Source organism: Gopherus evgoodei, chromosome 1, assembly GCF_007399415.2.
Source record: "Gopherus evgoodei ecotype Sinaloan lineage chromosome 1, rGopEvg1_v1.p, whole genome shotgun sequence".
In the NCBI taxonomy this organism is placed as follows: Eukaryota; Metazoa; Chordata; order Testudines; family Testudinidae; genus Gopherus; species Gopherus evgoodei.
The window spans coordinates 152,932,783-152,951,896 of NC_044322.1; the positions used below are offsets into that span (position 1 = coordinate 152,932,783).

Genomic DNA, 19,114 nt, shown 5'->3' on the forward strand with positions numbered 1-19,114 from the left:
TTCAGTAATAATTTTTTGTTTTCCTTTAGGAGCAGTTTCAACAGATATTAAACCTCCCATACGAATTCAGTCTGCTTCCTACAGGACACTTTGCCAGGCACCCTTGCTAATGTAAGTCATATGAAATTTAGTAACTGAAAGAATTTTCATTTAGTTACTTAAAGAAGCAACTCAGATAGTATTTGCTTAATTCTCAGCATATAACAAAGTCAAAAATTGTAACAAGATCTCGAGTCCAATTCCAGTTCCTTAAACACAAAGCTATCATTTCTCTTTATCCTCTTAACTTCAGAATGTAGCTCTCGAAGAGATCTTGCTAGAAAAAGCAAGCACAAATAACAGGTGTAGTCATTTTTCTTTGGGTCCAGAGCTGGCAGTGGCAGGCAACCCAGTCCCCCGCACCTCCACATTACTCTAGACAAAGCTTTTACTTGATAACTTTATTTAAATACAATTCTTTTTAAAATGAAGCCTTTTACCAAAGCTGCCTTCCTCTGTCTGCATCATTAATAGTGTGTATATTCTGTGTCATTGAATTCTCTCTCTCTCTTTCTCTGGGGGAAAAAGTGCCTAGGATAAAACTTTCAAAATTGCTTAAGGGCCAGATTTTTAAAAATACTTTTATGAGCTGAGTGAAAGCTTGTAATGGGTTGGATTAAAACCCTGTTGAAGTTGATAGGTATTAACTCACCTTTCAATTAACAACTGTAAACATAAACTTATACATAAGACAAAAGGTGTGTGAGAATCCATCCCAGAGCTTTTGGGCTGAGTATTGTGTAGTAGGGTAGGTGTGTGGGAGTAGGAGAGAACACAGGCACACTGTCACACAGACAAGAACAAAGCGAGTGAGAAGAAAAGAAGCAAAAGCCAAGCAGGGGCCTGCAAGTACAGTGTGACCCTGGAAATGCTTGAGAGAGAGAGAGAGAGAGACTTTGCATCTGGTGTTGGCTAAAGAGGTTTGGGAGCTGAATGCTAAGGCCTTGTCTGCTTTGCTGCAGCTGCAGCACTGTAATGCTTTAGTGAAGACACTATCTATGCTGATGGGAAGGCTTCTCCTGTCGGTGTGGTGATCCACCTTCTTGAGAGGTGGAAGCTATGGATATGTCTACATTACCAGCTAAGTTGGCACTCCTGTGATCGATGCAGCACTGTTGATTTAGCGGGTTGGGTGGATTCTCTATCACTGGCAATTTCTAAATCAAGATTGGATGTTTTTTCTAAAGTACTCTTTAGAAATTATTTTGGGGGAAGTTCTATGGCCTGTATTATACAAGCGGTCAGAGTAGATGATCACAGTAGTCCTTTCTGGCCTTGGAATCAATGAATCTTCCACGGTTGTGGGATTTTTTGGGGGAGGGGTCTAGTAAAATGCTCTTAGATAGATAGTTCCCAATTATCATTCACATTTTCCTGTTTACATTTGCTCACAAATGACTTAGCTCATAGCTAAGTTTTCAGCTTTAAGAGTGCCAGTTGCACAAAGTGTGTGTGTGTGTGTGTGTGTGTGTGTGTGTGTAATATATAAAAAAAATGGGTGTGGGCTATATTCTATTTGCATATAACAAATATGATTGAGTCATGATTACTTGTTCCTAAGCTACCACTAACTTTGAGTTCTGTGATCAGTTCCTCTCCTTGTGTCAAGATGAGGTCTGAAATAGAATTTTGCTATATTGAATGCAGCAATTTTTGAGTTAATAAATGACAATTTCCTATACATAGAAATTCTGAGGATGTTTCAATACTGGCAGCATGAGACCTCCAGTTTATCACTAAGCTTGAAATCCCACATTATAATGCAGCTCTTCTCCCTTCTGCCCCCTACTCCATTATGGATAGGCGCTTATGGAGTTTATCATATTGTTCTAGTGTGATTTGGTGGTCTGTAACAGGCACCAGCTAGTATCTCATTTTGTGTTTTATTTGTTAGGACATTGATCTATAAGCATTCAAGATGACTTTCGTCCAAGGTGCCAGTGACTCAAACAGGTAATGAATGCCACTCTCTTCCCCTTTTGCCCACTTGATCCTTCCTAAATAGGTTTATAAATGTGGCTAAATGGAAACCAGGAGAAAGTAAGTGGCTCCTTGGCTGTCAAATGTACAAAAGGTGAGCACACACGTGTTTCTGCTATTTCAGATGAATATTTATCTGTGTAAGATTTATCTTTCCCTTAAAAAAGAAAAGATACATTCGAATTATATTCAAAAGCTTTTTATAAATATCTGCTTATATGAATCTCTTTACTAACTGAAATAAATGCTCTTGCCATAGGCAGACAGAATTAATTATTACAGATCAAGCTTCCTTTTCATTTCTAACTTTGATATGTAATATCCCATTCACATAGTATACATAGGACCCTAGATATTTGACTTCTAAAAATGTAAATCTGTTACAGGAAAGAGACCAGGGCTGTATCTTCTTACTTTAGATTTCATCTGACTCATACCGAGGCTCAGAATAAAGAATTGCAGAGCCCCACACACGAAATTGCCCTGCCTTCCTTAAACTAGACAGCATTTGAAATGCAAGAATAATGCTGCCCTAGGCAAAACTTCAGTGTGCTGCTGCCAGAACAGAGACTTCCAACTGGAGTGTGAGATGTTGGACTTTCTGGGGCAGTGCAGCAAACCTTCTGATGGTTCAGTACAGGGCTGGCTCCAGCTTTTTTGCCGCCCGAAGCGGCAAAGGCAAAAAAACCCCACAACAAACCGATTGAGCTGCCGCCGAAGAGGAAGACACGGAGAAAAGAACTCACCATCGAATTGCTGCCAAACACTAAAGTGGAGCACTGCCCTGATAATTGATGGACTGACGCCTCTTTCTATTGGCCGTCCCATGCACCTGCTTCCTTCGCTGGTGCCTGGAGCCAGCCCTGGTTCAGTGGTTATGGTATAAGTGGGAGGGCCAAGCACCAGCCAGGTCACAGCACCACTCAATCAGGCCAAACCTGAGTTGCGACTGGGTGTGCAGGTACACAGCACTACACAAGGGTTTCTCTCCCCACCCCTCCTCAGAGGTTGCCGGAAGGAGAGGGGGCTGACATAAGGTCCCAGGCAAGTACACTGAGCACACATTGGTTAATCTAGGCCTGCTTCCTCCAGGCCCTGGGGGTGCTCAGTTCTCTCCCACTCTGCGCCAGGCCCCATCCCAACCTGACCCCTTCCCCCAAACCCCCAGCCCTGGTCAGCTGAACTGTCTACAAACTGAACATTGTAGTTATCGCTTCACAGCCATCTCTTCTGCTAGTGCAACCATGCTTTGCATCCACACATAGCACTCTAAGTGGTTGCAATGGCAGAAAAGATGGCTGTGAAGAGAGAACTGCAACCTTCAATTTGTAGCCAGTTCAGCTGATCTTGTTTTTAGGAGTGAATTGTGGAACAATCTAAGCAGCTACCCCATCATGCAGAGACAGATGCAGAGACAGATGCATCGTGGAGGTGAATGCCTGGCTGCGAAGATGGTGTCGCCAGGAGGGCTTTGGCTTCCTCGACCACGGGATGCTATTCGAGGAAGGACTGCTAGGAACAGATGGCGTTCACCTTTCAAAGAGGGGAAAGGCCTTATTTGCGCACAGACTGGCTAACCTAGTAAGGAGGGCTTTAAACTAGGTTCGATGGGGACAGGTGAGCAAAGCCCACAGGTAAGTGGGGAACAAGACCTGGGAGATGGGTTGGAAACAGGAGGGAGCACGGGCTATAATGGCAGAGAGGAAGGAGGGTCAGGGCAAAGCTGGGAGGCAAGATCAAACCAGTATCTTAGATGCCTATATACAAATGCAAGAAGTATGGGTAATAAGCAGGAGGAACTGGAAGTGCTAATAAATAAATACAACTATGACATTATTGGCATTACTGAAACTTGGTGGGATAATACACACGACTGGAATGTTGGTGTGGATGGGTATAGTTTGCTCAGGAAGGATAGACAGGGGAAAAAGGGAGGAGGTGTTGCCTTATATATTAAAAATGTACACACTTGGACTGAGGTGGAGATGGACATAGGAGACGGAAGTGTGGAGAGTCTCTGGGTTAGGCTAAAAGGGGTAAAAAAGACGGGTGATGTCATGCTGGGAGTCTACTACAGGCCACCTAATCAGGTGGAAGAGGTGGATGAGGCTTTTTTCAAACAACTAACAAAATCATCCAAAGCCCAAGATTTGGTGGTGATGGGGGACTTCAACTATCCAGATATATGTTGGGAAAATAACACCGCGGGGCACAGACTATCCAATAAGTTCCTGGACTGCATAGCAGACAACTTTTTATTTCAGAAAGTTAAAAAAGCTACTGGGGGGAAGCTGTTCTAGACTTGATTTTAACAAATAGGGAGGAACTTGTTGAGAATTTGAAAGTAGAAGGAAGCTTGAGTGAAAGTGATCATGAAATCATAGAATTTTCAATTCTAAGGAAGGGTAGAAGGGAGTACAGCAGAATAGAGACAATGGATTTCAGGAAGGCGGATTTTGGTAAGCTCAGAGAGCTGATAGGTAAGGTCCCATGGGAATTAAGACTGAGGGGAAAAACAACTGAGGAAAGTTGGCAGTTTTTCAAAGGGACACTATTAAGGGCCCAAAAGCAAGTTATTCCGATGGTTAGGACAGATAGAAAATGTGGCAAAAGACCACCTTGGCTTACCCTTGAGATCTTGCGTGACCTACAAAATAAAAAGGCGTCATATAAAAAATGGAAACTAGGTCAGATCACGAAGGATGAATATAGGCAAATAACACAGGAATGCAGAGGCAAGATTAGAAAAGCAAAGGCACAGAATGAACTCAAACTAGCTATGGGAATAAAGAGAAACAAGAATACTTATTATCAATACATTAGAAGCAAGAGGAAGACTAAGGACAGGGTAGGCCCACTGCTCAATGAGGAGGGGGAAACAGTAACGGGAGACTTGGAAATGGCAGAGATGCTTAATGACTTCTTTGTTTCGGTCTTCACTGAGAAGTCTGAAGGAATGTCTAGTATAGTGAATGCTTACGGGAAGAGGGTAGGTTTAGAAAATAAAATAAAAAAAGAGCAAGTAAAAAATCACTTAGAAAAATTAGATGCCTGCAAGTCACCAGGGCCTGATGAAATGCATCCTAGAATACTCAAGGAGTTAATAGAAGAGGTATCTGAGCCTCTAGCTATTATCTTTGGGAAATCATGGGAGACGGGGGAGATTCCAGAAGACTGGAAGGGGGCAAATATAGTGCCCATCTATAAAAAGGGAAATAAAACAACCCAGGAAACTACAGACCAGTTAGTTTAACTTCTGTGCCAGGGAAGATAATGGAGCAGGTAATCAAAGAAATCATCTGCAAACACTTGGAAGGTGGTAAGGTGATAGGGAATAGCCAGCATGGATTTGTAAAGAACAAATCGTGTCAAACTAATCTGATAGCGTTCTTTGATAGGATAACGAGCCTTGTGGATAAGGGAGAAGCGGTGGATGTGATATACCTAGACTTTAGTAAGGCATTTGATACGGTCTCGCATGATATTCTTATAGATAAACTAGGAAAGTACAATTTAGATGGGGCTACTATAAGGTGGATGCATAACTGGCTGGATAACCGTACTCAGAGAGTAGTTGTTAATGGCTCCCAATCCTGCTGGAAAGGTATAACAAGTGGGGTTCCACAGGGGTCTGTTTTGGGACCGGTTCTGTTCAATATCTTCATCAACGATTTAGATGTTGGCATAGAAAGTATGCTTATTAAGTTTGCGGATGATACCAAACTGGGAGGGATTGCAACTGCTTTGGAGGACAGGGTCAAAATTCAAAATGATCTGGACAAATTGGAGAAATGGTCTGAGGTAAACAGGATGAAGTTCAATAAAGATAAATGCAAAGTGCTCCACCTAGGAAGGAACAATCAGTTTCACACATACAGAATGGGAAGAGACTGTCTAGGAAGGAGTATGGCAGAAAGAGATCTAGGGGTCATAGTAGACCACAAGCTTAATATGAGTCAACAGTGTGATACTGTTGCAAAAAAAGCAAACATGATTCTGGGATGCATTAACAGGTGTGTTGTAAACAAGACAGGAGAAGTCGTTCTTCCGCTTTACTCTGCGCTGGTTAGGCCTCAACTGGAGTATTGTGTCCAGTTCTGGGCACCGCATTTCAAGAAAGATGTGGAGAAATTGGAGAGGGTCCAGAGAAGAGCAACAAGAATGATTAAAGGTCTTGAGAACATGACCTATGAAGGAAGGCTGAAGGAATTGGGTTTGTTTAGTTTGGAAAAGAGAAGACTGAGAGGAGACATGATAGCAGTTTTCAGGTATCTAAAAGGGTGTCATCAGGAGGAGGGAGAAAACTTGTTCACCTTAGCCTCCAATGATCGAACAAGAAGCAATGGGCTTAAACTGCAGCAAGGGAGATTTAGGTTGGACATTAGGAAAAAGTTCCTAACTGTCAGGGTAGTTAAACACTGGAATAGATTGCCTAGGGAAGTTGTGGAATCTCCATCTCTGGAGATATTTAAGAGTAGGTTAGATAAATGTCTATTAGGGATGGTCTAGACAGTATTTGGTCCTGCCATGAGGGCAGGGGACTGGACTCGATGACCTCTCGAGGTCCCTTCCAGTCCTAGAGTCTATGAGTCTATCATGCCTGTCACAAGAAAGTCCTCTGTGAGTCTCTCATCTTAGGTGCAGCCCACACTCACTCAAGGCTACCTTTACCACCACCAGGCTTTATTATACTATTCTAGCAGGTCATTGCACGTAGTGCTATTTACAAGTCCCAGCCAGCTCCCCTCTTACTTCTGAGGGTATGTCTACACTACAATTAGACACCCCTAGTGGGCCTACACCAGATGCCTCTGGCTCATGGGGCTCAGACTAAAGGGCTTATTTACCTGTAGTGGAGACATCAGGCTCAGGCTCAGGCTCTAGGTCTGGGTCCCTCCCACCCGGCAGAGTCCTAGAGCCTGGGCTCCAGCTTGAGCCCAAATGTCTCTACCACCATTAAACAGTCCCTTGGACCAAGCCCAGACAGCTGACACAGGCCAGCCATGGGTTTTTAAATGCAGTATAGACAGAGCAGGGAGTAGAACACAGTGCTAGCACATTCCTTCCAGCTCTTCACCCCAGGGCTTGCTTCCTCTCTATTTATCAGCCCCCAGCAGCTAGGGTTGCTTCCCCTCTAATTAGCCCTTCAGCTGTGGCTACACTTGTCAATTGATCCTGTATTTAGGTCCCAGTTAACCAATATTGGTGGTGATTTGAGTGACAGGGTATTGAGTCAGTTTCTGGCTCTGAACCTGGGTCATGGAGCCATAACAGCACCTACTGCAAAGGACTATGGGTATTTTCTAGCTATGCCATCTCTTTGCCAAGGATTTCTTACACAAAAACCATATCCTCAGCCTAGGGACACCCTGCTCATGTTGTTTCATTGAGACCCTTTCTGGCATTGCAGGTTGCTGTATCCTCTGGCTTTCTGAAGTTAGTGCTGGATATCCTGGAAGCAGGACAGGATAAGGAGAAAAAAGAGCACCCAGAGCATTTTGAGGTGGTAACTAAAAAGAAAGCAAAGACAGGTGTAGAGGTTTGTGTCCATGTATGGTACTGAATGGAACCATGAGAAGGGTGGACTGTGGACCAGGCCACATTTCAACTGTTAGTAGGCTAATGTTGTGGCTGTCTGGACTGACAGTGACTACAGTTGTAGATGCCCAAATCTATGTTTGATTTCTGGTGCGTAGAGCTGGCAGCTGCCTTTCAATGGAAAACATCCCTGAAAAAATCTGCTGTGAACGAAGAAGAGCATTGTCCTCATACTCTGGAAAGTGGTCATGAATGCAGACTGTTACTCCTCACAGAGCTCTCTGGTGTGGGAAAGATCACAATAGCAGGAGATGCTCTGCTGGAGCAGTGCACCACAATGAAGCAGGTGCTGCTGACCTATGGAATCAAGGTTACTAATGTCTCTGAAATAATGGAAGGCTTGGAATAATCTTGAGGTTTCCTAAGCTGTGCTGAGGCTATTGTTGGAACTCACATCTCAATTCTTTGCCCCTTCTCAATAGGTCATGGAGTTCTACCACCATAAATCATATGGGCTGTGGTGGATCATAGAAGACCCTTAATGGATGTAAGCCTGGAAAGATTCATGATGCCAAAATGTTAGAGAATTCCAGAATATACAGGAAGAGACAGGTAGGGACACAGTTCTCCAGCAACAGGGAAAGAATGGTGCATCTGCTAACTTTCTGGAACTCTGCCAACCTTTGTGGCACTGGCTGATGGAAACTGTGCTCCAAATTATGAGGCTGTTGATTCTGCCATTGCCTCAGCTGCCCAGTGATAGTAGCTAATTATGGTCTTTGGGAGATCAAGATGCCCACTGATGTAAAATGACACACCTCTTGAGGTTTTTTAGTGTTGTTTCAAAGAAGCAGCAGCAATTTTTTTGATCTTACACACACACACACACACACAGACTGTGTTGTGTGAAGAAATACTTCCTTATGTTTGTTTTAAACTTGCTGCCTATTTAATTTCATTAGGTGAACCCCCTCCTGTTTCTTGTGTTATGAGAAAGAATAAATAACACTTGCTTATTCACTTTCTCCACACCAGTCAAGATTTTATAGACCTCTATCATATCCCCTCTTGTATAGACCTCAATCATGTTCCAGTGTCCCTATCCTTCCAGACTTGGGGGAAATTTGGAGCTGAACTTTGTGGATGGGGCTCACTTCTAGTCCTCATGCTTGAGCTCTTGAATTGCACACTATTCATGTCATGTATATTAAAATAAACAAGGAAAAGAGTGTCTGGGTAAAAGAGAACACAAGAAAAGTAAGAGGCACAAAGGGTGGCTTAGGAAAGAGGGCAGGGCTCTTCAACTCTTCTGTTGTCAGATTTGTTGTGCCATTTTTAAATGAGCATTAGCAGAGGTACCTTTTCAGATTTTGGTAAGGGGGACAATTTTAACCATGATTCCAGAGGCTGCTTAGGCAACTTAAAACAATGACTGAAATAACTGTAGAAAAATCTAGATTACTTTCCATCATTTAGGCTACTTTATTTTTGCAGTTTATCAAGTTTAGAATAGATCATTTAACTTTTTGAAACATCCTACTAGGGCAAGATCTCATGAGTTTATACTGCACCTGCCTTGGACTCTAGGGGTGTTACCATGCTACAAATAATAGATTAGAAACTGACTTTAAACACGAGTGAAACTGATACTTTCAAGTTAATTTCACAGTATTGCCAACCCCAAATGCTCAAAAATCATGAGCTTGGCTTAAAAATCATGAGATTACATAAAAGTAATAGATTTGGTGTTCTTTTTATTTGCCACCTGCTTTTTGAGCCTTTAGGGTGCACTTGAATTACATTTTGAAGCTTTCTCCACAGTTAAACACTTTTTCTTTGAGAATGAAAGCTGAAATCATCATATGTCCACTTGACTCCAGGAGCTGGAGCTTTACAAAAAGTAATAATTATCATGAGACTCATGCCAAAATCATGAGTTGGCAACTTTGCTTTCCTTCTGTTTAAAGGCTAGTTTCTTTCCAGAAGGCTTTTAAGAAAAACATTAGAGTGATTGAGTTGTAGTTCTCATAGGAGACTATTTAAAACCAAACACCAACAAAATTCCACATTTTAAAGCTGAGAAAACATTGAGTCTTCTGAGGTGTATCGGGACACTGCATGCAGGAAAGGAAAATAAATAGGCACAGAGCACTGGGCAGCTCTTTCTCTTGGAAAAAAAGTTGGGTCTAGTCTTCCAGTCCTTAATCAGGTAAAACGTCTATTGCTGTCAGCACCTCCACTCATAGATATTAACATGTGTTCAATAATTATACACTTCATACTTAAATATCTTGAGCCATCTTATCCAGGGCTACACATTTTGTAAGCATTGGCTCAGGGGCTATATTTTCTGGCACATTCTGAACAGTGCTGAGCACAGAGATGGTGTCAGTGAATAAGAACATAAGAATGGCCATACGGGGTCAGAGCAATGGTCCATCCAGCCAAGTGTCCTATCCTCTGACAGTGGCCAATGCCCAGTGCTTCAAAGAGAATGAACAGAACAGGTAATCATCAAGTGATCCAGCCCCTGTTGCCCATTCCCAGATCTGGCAAACAGGGGCTAGAGCTACAATAATACAAATCATGACAATAATCATCAACTTTATGGACTCTATGGTTGCAATTTCAATTCTTTGTTCTGGAATTGGCCTGAACATAGGTACCAACTTTGCTCAACACCTCCCCAACCCTTCCCCCAAGGCTCCACCTCTGACCCACTTCTTCCTGCCTCTGCTTTTTCTGCCTCTTCCTGCCCCTTCCCCGGTCCTCTGCCTGCCTTCCTCCCTCCTAGTGTCTGCTGCATACCACAGAACAGCTATTCTGTGGTGTGCAGAAAGCTGTGGAAAGAAGGGGGAGGAATTGATTAGCTGCCAGGCAGGAGACACTGGAAGAGGGGATGAGCTTGGCTGCAGATGGGTGCTAAGTACCTGCTAAGTTTTTTTTTTCCTGTGGGTGCTCCAGCCCTGGAGCACCCACAGAGTCAGTACCTATGCAGCTGAAAGCCTAATAATTTGAGGCATAAACACATCTGATACTTATATGACACTTTCCGATTCCTTCCTTTCCTCAAACTCAGAACAAAAAATGACAAAACAAAATGGTTTCAGTTAAAATATAACATTTCACAGCAGCTGTTGCTCTATGGCCCAGCATGAGGTAGAATCTGCCACCCTTTGGGAGTTAAGTGATCTCCTCTCATCTGACTCCCATTAGCTCTGTTCCTCCTTCCTGACCTCTGTACTGCTTTTCATGCTGTCAACTATGACATCCTTCCCAATCGCCTGGGACCGTTTGCTGGAGTCTCAGAGAACTGGCCACCTTGGTTTCATTCCCATCTATCGCAGTCCTTTTTTGCAGCATGAAGCAGAGAGAGAGGCTGGTCTAGTGAATAGGGTATGATACCTGGGTCCTACGCCCCCCCATGGACTTCAGGCTCGTGCCTTAGGACAGAATTTCAAAGGTTTTAGGCACCCAAAGATGCAGCAAGGCAGCCAGTGGGATTCACAAAGAACCTAACTTCTGGGAGCTTTTGAAAATCCCACTAGGTGCCTAAATACCTTTGAAAATCTGGCCTTTAATCTGTGTGTCCCTCAGTGCCCCATCTATACAATGGGGATAACAGCACTGCTCTACCTTATAGAGGGGTTGTGAGGAGAAATAGGTTAGACATTGTGAGGTTCTCAGAGACTAAGGTGATGGGGCCACATAGGTACCAGGAGGAGAGGAGGAACGTCTCTGTACCACTGCTATCTCTTCCCTTATTTTCACCCCTCCCCCTCAGATCCCCCTTTTTCTGATATGACTTTGGCTCAGAGGGCTTGGCTGTATTTCTTTTGAGTCCCCTGTGTTCTCTCTTAAACACTCTCCTTCTCGTTTTACAGGCTCATCTAACCTCTTCCAGATCCTTAATTTAAATACCAGCCCTTTCTTATCTTAAAATCATCCTGCCTCTGTTTGTAAACAAACTACTGACTCCCTGCCCCGGGCATCAGCTGAGACCAGCACTTCTCCTCTGCTGAACTCACATTGCACACTCAGGCTGCAGGGCAGTTCAGGGGGTGCTGTTGCAGATAGAAACCCGGTTCCCCTTTGGTTTAGCTATTGCGAGTTGCATACTAGCCCCGTTAATGGCTGGAAGCTGCCTGTCCTGCTGGAGCAGGGGGATGCACTCGGGAGCCTTTCGCTCCGGGGGAGAAGCGCCCGCGTAACCCGGCCCCACGGGGACGCCCCGCGGCGCGAACTCTCTCTGCGCCGGCCGCCTCGCGTCAGTCCCGGGAGCGCTCCTGCGTCGCCCCTTCCCCAGCCGCTGCTCTCGGGGCCGCGGGCTCTCCTGCCTCCCGCTCCCAGACACCGTTGTGTTGCTCCGGTGGGTGCCCTGGCAGCAGCTGCAGCTCCTCGGTGGATGCAGGAGCGGGGGGGCGGGCAGCGCCGAACTGCTGCCATTGGTTGCCGGTGAGGGCTGGTCTCCAGCCAAGGCCCCAGCTGCGCTCCGCCAGCGATGCTCCCGCCGCAGGTGCACAGCAGCTCGGGACGTGCCCAGAGGCGGCGGCAAGGGACGAAGGTGGCGGAGAGGGGGAAGGGACTTTCGTGATAGCAAGTTGGTGAGCCAGAAGCTGCAGCTTGCGCGCATCAGGCTCCGGGAAAGGGGGCTTGACCCCCGGCCATTCCCTCCGCCATCTCGCTGGGCTCCGGGCTGGCCCGCCGCCTGCAGAGAGAGCTCCCCGTGGCAGGTGCCCAGCGAGCTGTCTGTGCGTTTCCACCGCGGGCAGCCCCGGGGAAACTCGCCCCCGGAGATCTGCACCGAGCCAGCCTCCCTTGCTCCCCAGCGCTACCGCCACCGAGCGGGGCTGTTCCCACTGCCCTGGCCACGTGAGGAGCTGGGGCCGGTGGCCGGGCTCGCTGTGGCACCCCTAGCCCTGCCTGTGCGTGTGTGGTGCTAGGCGGCGACGGCTGGAGCAAGCGCTCAGCTGAATTAACAGAGTTGCCACCAGCTGCTCTTAGTTGCCTCAGCAGTAAAGGGGGCTGCTGCCCGAACAAGCCTCTTGGCCGAGGTGATTCCCGGTAAGTGCATTTCTTAATGGTCGTTCCGGGGCGGATGCGACTGGACCGTCGCTTTCTGGGCGGCTGGGGAAGGAACACGAAGAGTAGAAATCAGATATTGAAGCGGGAGAAAGGTAATACCGATGGCAAAGCGAGGTCCTCGCTGAGCTCTACCTTGACTTTAAAGATATAGGCGTAACTGAGAAAAAAAGGCTGTTCTGTTTTTTCTCTTTCTGTTTAGTGAGAGCTAATCAGGGAGATATTAGCAAAAACAAGGAGGAGTCCTTGTGGCACCTTAGAGATTAACAAATTTATTTGGCCATAAGCTTTCCTAGGCTAGAATCCACTTCATCGGATGCATGAAGTGAAAAATACAGGAGCAGGTATAAATACATGAAAGGCTGGGGGTTGCTTTATCAAATGTGAGGTCAGTCTAACCAGATAAATCAATTAACAGCAGGATACCAAGGGAGGAAAAATAACTTTTGAAATGGTAAAAGAGTGGCCCATTACAGACAGTTGACAAGAATGTGTGAGTAACAGTAGGGAGAAATTAGTATTGGGGATATTAAGTTTAGGTTTTGTAATGACTCAGCCACTCTCAGCCTTTATTCAGGCCTAATCTGATGGTATCCAGTTTGCAGATGAATTCCAGTTCTGTGGCTTCACATTGGAGTCTGTTTTTGAAGTTTTTTTGTTGAAAAATTGCCAGTTTTAGGTCTGTTATTGAGTGACCAGAGAGACTGAAGTGTTCTCCTACTGGTTTTTGAATGTTATGATTCCTGATGTCCGATTGGTGTCCATTTATTCGTTTGCATAGCAACTGTCCGGTTTGGCCAATGTACATGGCAGAAGGGCATTGCTGGCATATGATGGCATATAGCACATTGGTAGATGTGCAGGTGAATGAGCCCCAGATGGTGTTGCTGATGTGAGTAGGTCCTATGATGGTGTCCCTTAAATAGATACATGGACAGAATTGGCGCCTGGGTTTGTAGCAGGGTTTGGTTCCTGTGTTTTTGTTTTTGTTGTGTGGTATGTAGTTGCTGGTGAGTATTAGCTTCAGGTTGTGGGGCTGTCTGTAGACAAGGACTGGCCTGTCTCCCAAGGTCTGTGAGAGTAAGGGCTCTTCCTTCAGGGTAGGTTGTCAATCCTTGATGATGTGCTGGAGAGGTTTTAGTTGGGGGCTGTAGGTGACCACTAGTGGCATTCTGTTACTCTCTTTGTTGGGCCTGTCTTGTAGTAGGTGACTTCTTGGTATCCTGGCTCTGTCAATCTGTTTCTTCACTTCACCAGGTAGGTATTGCAGCTTTAAGAACACTTGATAGAGATTCTGTAGGTGTTTGTCTCTGTCTGAGGGATTGGAGCAAATGCAATTGTATTTTAGAGCTTGGCTATAGACAATGGATCATGTGATGTGGTCTGGATGAAAGCTGGAGGCATGTAGGTGAGTATAGTGGTCAGTAGATTTCCGGTATAGGGTGGTGTTTATGTGACCATTGCTTATTAGCACCGTAGTGTCTAGGAAGTGGGCCTCTTTTGTGGACTGGTCCAGGTTGAGGTTGATGTTAGGGTGAAAATCATTGAAATCTTGGTGGAATTCCTCAAGGGCCTCCTTCCCATGGGTCCAGATGATAAAGATGTTATCAACGTAGTGCAAGTAGAGTAGGGTCATAAGGGGACGAGAGCTAAGGAAGCATTGTTATAAGTCCGCCATAAAAATGTCGGCATACTGTGGGGCCATGCGGGTACCCATAGTAGTCCCGCTGACTCAAAGGTATAAATTGTTCCCAAATCTGAAATAGTTGTGGTTGAGGACAAAGTCACAAAGTTCAGCCACCAGGTTTCCTGTGATGGTATTGGGGATGCTATTCTTGATGGCTTGTAGTCCATCTTTGTGTGGAATGTTGGTGTAGAGGGCTTCTACATCCATAGTGGCCAGGGTGATGTTTTCTGGAAGATCACCAAAGGACTGTAGTTTCCTCAGGAAGTCAGTGGTGTCTCAAAGATACCTGGGAGTGCTGGTAGCGTAGGGCCTGAGGAGAGAGTCTACATAGCCAGATAATCCTACTGTCAAAGTGCCAATGCCTGAGATGATGGGGTGTCCGTTATTCCCAGGTTTATGGATTTTGGGTAGCAGGTAGAATACCCCTGGTCAGGGCTCTAGGGGTGTGTCAGTGTCGATTTGTTTCTGTGCTTCTTTAGGAGTTTCTTGAGCAGATATTGGAGTTTCTTTTGGTAATCCTCAGTGGGGTCAGAGGGTAATGACCTGTAGAATGTGGTGTCAGAGAGTTGTCTAGCAGCCTCTTGTTCATATTCCGACCTATTCATGATGTCTACAGGACCTCCTTTATCAGTTTTTTTTATGTTGTCAGAGTTGTTTCTGAGGCTGTGGAGGGTTATGTTCTGCATGGCTGAGGTTATGGGGCAAATGATATTGCTTTTCCAGAATTTCAGCTTGTGCATGTTGACAGAAGCACTCTGTATAGAAGTCCAGCCTGTTGCTTCGATCTTCAGGAAGTGTCCATGCAGAATCTTTCTCTTTGTAGTGTTGGTAGGAAGCTTCCTGTGTGTTAGTGTGCTGTTTAGTGGTATGTTGGCAATATTCCTTGAGTCGGAGATGTTGAAAGTAGGATTCTAGGTCACCGCAGAACTGTATCACGTTTGTGGGGGTATTAATTGATTTATGTTGTTAGTCTGACCTCACTCTTGGTAAAACAACCCCCATACTTTCATGTATTTATACCTGTGCCTGTATCTTTCACTTCATGAATCCGATGAAGTGGGTTCTAGCCCACGAAAGCTTATGCCCAAATAAATTTGTTAGTCTGTAAGGCACCACAAGGATTCCTCATTATTTTTGCTGATACAGACTAACACAGCTACCACTCAGAAACCTGTCAGGGTGATATTGGCACGTGTGGATGATAAGCTGTCCTTTGAAATGACTGCTGAGGTCTGCTTGTCTGGTAAATTAGAGAGGTGTTTCTCTCCTATCCTGGGACCGACAGGGCTGCCATCAATCTCTAGTAAATTGGAGATCCACGTCTCTTGAACATTGCAAGTTTGGGTCATTACTGTGGAGAATTTAAACATACCCATTACCCTTTCAGATGGTAAAAGGCCAAAGAATTTATTGTGGATCATATTATTGTTCCCATTGAGGAAAAAAATCTAAGTATAGCGGTCAATAGGTTTTCGATATAGGGTGGTGTTTATGCGACCATTGCTTATTAGCACTGTAGTGTCTAGGAAGTGGGCCTCTTGTGTGGACTAGTCCAGGCTGAGGTTGATGGTAGGGTGGAAATTGTTGAAATCTTGGTGAAATTCCTCAAGGGCCTTCTTCCCATGGGACCAGATGATGAAGATGACATCAACGTAGCACAAGTAGAGTAAGGGCATAAGGGGATGAGAGAATTCATAGTAATACAGACCTGTGGGCCAACATCTTTTCCCCCAATATAAAAATGCTCTATAAATTGGAAGTGGTTGGCTGTAACCATCCTATTTTTATTGATGCTATTTATCTTTTACAGTATTCTACAAAATGGGAGAGGAGGGAGAGAGAGAACTAATTGCCATTGTTTATCATGGGTGTGTTTCCAGTGGGCTCCCACAGGGATTTGTGATTGGCCCTATGCTTTTTAACATTTTTATCAATGACTTGGAAGAAAAACAATAAAACCATTATTGATGATGTTTGTAGATGACACAGACATTGGAGGAGTGGTAAATAATGAACAGGGCAGGTCATTGATACAGCGGGATCTGGCTTGCTTGGTAAACTGTGTGTAAGAAAACAATACACATTTCAGGACAGCCAAATGTTAAGTCCCATATCTAGGAACAAAGAATGCAAGCCATGCTCATGTGATGGGGAACTGTATCCTAGGAAGCACTGACTCAGAAAAGGACTTGGGGCAATGGTGCCTCAAGATTGCCTTCCCATCCCTCCCAAAAAAGTAGTTTGATTTGGACTAACTCTTTCAAAGTTTTGCTCGTTAGTTTCTAGCTTTTTATGTTTGAGCGTATATGACCTCTAATTGCAATTCAACCTAGGTGGGCGGATGTTTGTTCCTGCAGGGCGCACAACTGACTGCAATGGAGCTGTTTGGAGTGCAAGAGTCCATGTGCAAGGATCTGATTTCAGGATTGTGGCGAGTGTGTGTGTAGCTGTTGTAGAATCATAGAAGATTAGGTTTGGAAAGGACCTCAGGAGGCTATCTAGTCCAACCCCCTGCTCAAAGCAGGACCGACAGCAGCTGATTCATCCCAGCCAGGGCTTTGTCAAGCCAGGCCTTAAAAACCTCTAAGGAAGGAGATTCCACCACCTCCCTAGTGTTTCCTAATATCCAACCTAGACGTTCCCCACTGCAACTTGAGACCATTGCTTCTTGTTCTGTCATCTGTTACCACTGAGAACAGCCAAGCTTCATCATCTTTGCAACTCCCCTTCTGGTAGTTGAAGGCTGCTATTAAATCCCGCCTCACTTTTCTCTTCTGCAGACTAAATAACCCCAGTTCGCTCAGCCTCTCCTCATAAGTCATGTGCCCCAGCCCCCTAATCATTTTCGTTGCCCTCTGTTGAACTCTTTCCAATTTGTCCACATCCTTTCTGTAGTGGGGGGGACCAAACCTGGATGCAGTACTTCAGGTGTAGCCTCACCAGTGCCGAATAGAGGGGAATAATCACTTCCCTTGATTTACTGGCAATGCTCCTACTAATACAGCCAAATATGCCATTGGCCTTCTTGGCAATGAAGGCACATTGCAGACTCATATCCTGCTTCTCGTCTACTGTAATCCCCAGACCCTTTTCTGCAGAACTGCTACTCTAGCCAGTCGGTCCTCAGTCTGTAGCAGTGCATGGGATTCTTCCTTCCTAAGTGCAGGACTGAGCACTTGTCCTTGTTGAACCTCATCAGATTTCTTTTGGCCCAATCCTCCAATTTGTCTAGGTCACTCTGGACCCTATCCTTACCCTCCAGCATATCTACCACTCTCCCCAGCGTAGTGTCATCTGCAAACTTGCTGAGGGTGCAATTAATCCCATCATCCAGATCATTAATAAAGACGTTAAACCAAACTGGCCCCAGGATCGACCCCTGGGGCACTCCACTTGAAACTGGCTGCCAACTAGACATCGAGCTGTTGATCACTACCCCTTGAGCCTGACAATCTAGCCAGTTTTCTATCCACCTTATAGTCCATTTATCCAATCCATACTTCTTTAACTTGCTGGCAAGAATATTGTGGGAGACTATATCAAAAGCTTTTCTAAAGTTAAGATATATCACATCCTCCACATTCCCCATATCCACATAATATTATACACAATATTAGTATTTATATGCATATCGCTCAAATAATTTAAAAAAATAACTTTTTATGAATCTGGTTACAAAAATTGAGGGAGAGCTTTCTACATTTTGAATATTTGTGTGTCTTGTTCATTTATTGATGTACTTTAGTTTTTAAGGATTTCAACACATTTACTTTGTTGTTTACTTTCTAAATCAATTATCAGTTTTCAAATATACAGCTCTTTGAGGGGGATTATTCCTCACCAGTCTTATTCTTGACGATAAAGCTTACTGCAGGAGTTTCTTCTATTTTTTATTTTTTGGCTGACAATGCATTATTAGAGTGGAAAGAAGAATGTAGCCAGTTACAAGTGATCTTATTTAATGTTTTAAGGTCTGATCCTGCAAACAAGATACACATGAATAACTTGTGAGTAGTTCTATTGAGTTCAAGATGTTGGGTTCAGTTAGGCTATGTTTCTGAGTAAAGTAACTCATTTGTGTGAGTATTTAAGGCTTGAGCTCTAATTAGATATAATAGGATTTACTTGATCTTCAATCTTGCAAATACCTAAGCATGTTCTTAATTATAAAGTGCTTGCCACTTCTGCAGAATCTCATTTATCGCTAACTTAATAAACAGAAAAAAAAGGAGGTGGAGCATTTTTGTGTTTTTGGAGAAGAGATGGTTGCAAGTGGAACAGAGAAGAGGTGGAAAGTAGAAAACTAGAAGCCTGCGTTATGTTTTCCAGCTGAAGTAGTAACTATTTCCATTCTTCTTTGAATTTCATCTTCTGAAGATAGGGAACTATGTGTGGAACTGGAGAACTGTAGCTAAGTGGGTAATGGAAGCAAAGCTGTGTCATGACTGAGATGGAAGAAGTTATTCTATTAGCTGGTGATCTTTAGCCAAAGTCTGAGCTTGTGTGATCTGCTGTAACTCCAATGGAGTTTCACTTGTTTATACCAATTCTAGCTGTAGCCTGGTGTGTATGATATGGCTTTTATGTTTTGAGGATCATCAGTGAGTCACATTCTTGCCTAGGCTGGTGCATTCTGTGCAACCAAGCAATTTAAAGGATTAGTCTATCAGGGAGGTTAAATAAAAGAGGGAGTGGAAGGAGAGTAGCACTGAGCAATCACTTTTGAGAAAGGCATATAGACCAAGGGAGGCAGTTCTTTTTTCCAATAACCTTTTCAGAGACTGGGAA

General features: G+C 44.4%; 1 protein-coding gene across 7 annotated transcripts in view; it reads left to right on the plus strand.

Annotated features, from left to right (window-relative positions):
- The first annotated feature begins 11,860 nt into the window (after window positions 1–11,860).
- SYTL5 (synaptotagmin like 5) overlaps window positions 11,861–19,114 on the plus strand; it is a 161,240-nt gene continuing 153,986 nt past the window's right edge. For 4 of the 7 annotated variants that reach the window (XM_030575783.1, XM_030575808.1, XM_030575819.1 and 1 more), the window contains exon 1: window positions 11,942–12,621. The gene's annotated coding sequence lies outside the window, so the exon portion shown is untranslated. The other 3 variants (XM_030575791.1, XM_030575827.1, XM_030575835.1) reach the window with 3 other exon arrangements.